Consider the following 1589-nt stretch of genomic DNA (forward strand, 5'->3'; position numbering starts at 1 on the left):
CCCCTATATGAAAAACTAGAGTCGGACAATGTGAGTTTTAGGGAGTTAAAAAGGGAGAACAGGCTGTAAGCTGGTTATCGTGGGAATAAAGCAAGAATGTTTTATTTTATTCCTTTTTGCCGCAGAGGTTTGATTAGAGAGGCTGATCTGATCAGAGCAGATCTACCTGCTGGGGTCTAACCCCCCCCCACCCCCCCCAGCTTCCTTCCTGGTTTCTAATCTGAGCTTCCTGATCACTGATCTCTGCTGATTCACTGGATTGCTGCCTGTTGGTAGTACTGGGCTGAATGAAGCCACCGGCCGCCATATTGGTACTCCCTAGTTTGACTGTTCACAATCTAGAAATTTGAAAAAAAAAAAAATCCTAAATTAAGTGTATTTACCCTTAATTTGAGCAGGTAAATGACAGAGTTTGCCAATGGAATGAGTATTTTTACTCCTAAGGTAAGATAATTAGATAATATGCACTTGAAATAAGACAATCCAGCTGTGTTTTCTTATTTTAAATGTAAATTGTCTTGTTCCATTGGCCAAATGTCTCTTTTACCGCCTCAATCCAAGAACAAATGCACTTATTTTAAGAATAAGATAACTTATCTAGATTTGGATTTTTTCCCCAGTGTGTTATCTGTGCCCTGCAGCATCGATCAACCATGATTTTCTCATTTTCAGGGAGACTTAAGAGTTTTAAAATCAAGATAAATTCATCACTTTGACGCAGACTGACTGTTTCATAGCATCAGTAGATTAACTTTAACTTAAAATAAAAAAAAATAGGCCCATCACATTGCAGAGTGATTATGAAGTCTATGAAGTCTATAAATGATGTAATATAACATATTATACAATTAATCACAATAAAATGAATGTTTTAATGGAGCAGAATAATACAGATGAGCTAAACTGATGATGTACATGTAATAAATATGGATTTATTACATTTTTATGGTAATTACATCTTAAATGTCTGGTAATGCATGTTACCAGACTAATGTTAGTCTACAGACTTAACTATAGGATCCATCGGCTATAGATGGATTTATTGCTTAGTTCATCCACTGATTGGGAATTGACCAGTGGAACGTCTTCCTGCAGACAGAAAACTGCTGGTTTCTGCAGCTAAATGGGTCAGAGTTCCTTCATGCTGGGCTCTTAATGTGGTTCTCAATGCAGGCACTGAAGGCTGGATGAGTAAAAACGTATCTATGTAATCTGGTTCTATTTTCAGTGTGTCGGTCTGTTGGGTGAGGCTCTATCTCAGAGGACGATCAGGTGACATAACCTCCTAAAAATCAAACTGTTGTTTGGAAAGTTTATTCTTGGACATGGTTTAATGGGAAGATGTAAACAACATTATGAAGCCTTAATTACACTGTTAAAACCATGGGCGGTTCTAGACGGGGCCAACGGGGTCCAGTGCCCCGGTAGATTATGTCCTGGCCCCTGTAATGGCCCCTGGAATGAAAACATAATACTTAAAGAAATTCTAATGATGATCTGCGTTGGAACAGACATGGTTACTGATTGGTCCTTTGGATCTAGTTCATTTTTTTTCTTTACAAATTCTGTTTTATAATTATTTAAAGGAA

The sequence above is a fragment of the Cyprinodon variegatus genome, unplaced genomic scaffold (genome assembly GCF_000732505.1).
Source record: "Cyprinodon variegatus isolate N-32 unplaced genomic scaffold, C_variegatus-1.0 Scaffold841, whole genome shotgun sequence".
NCBI lineage: Eukaryota > Metazoa > Chordata > Actinopteri > Cyprinodontiformes > Cyprinodontidae > Cyprinodon > Cyprinodon variegatus.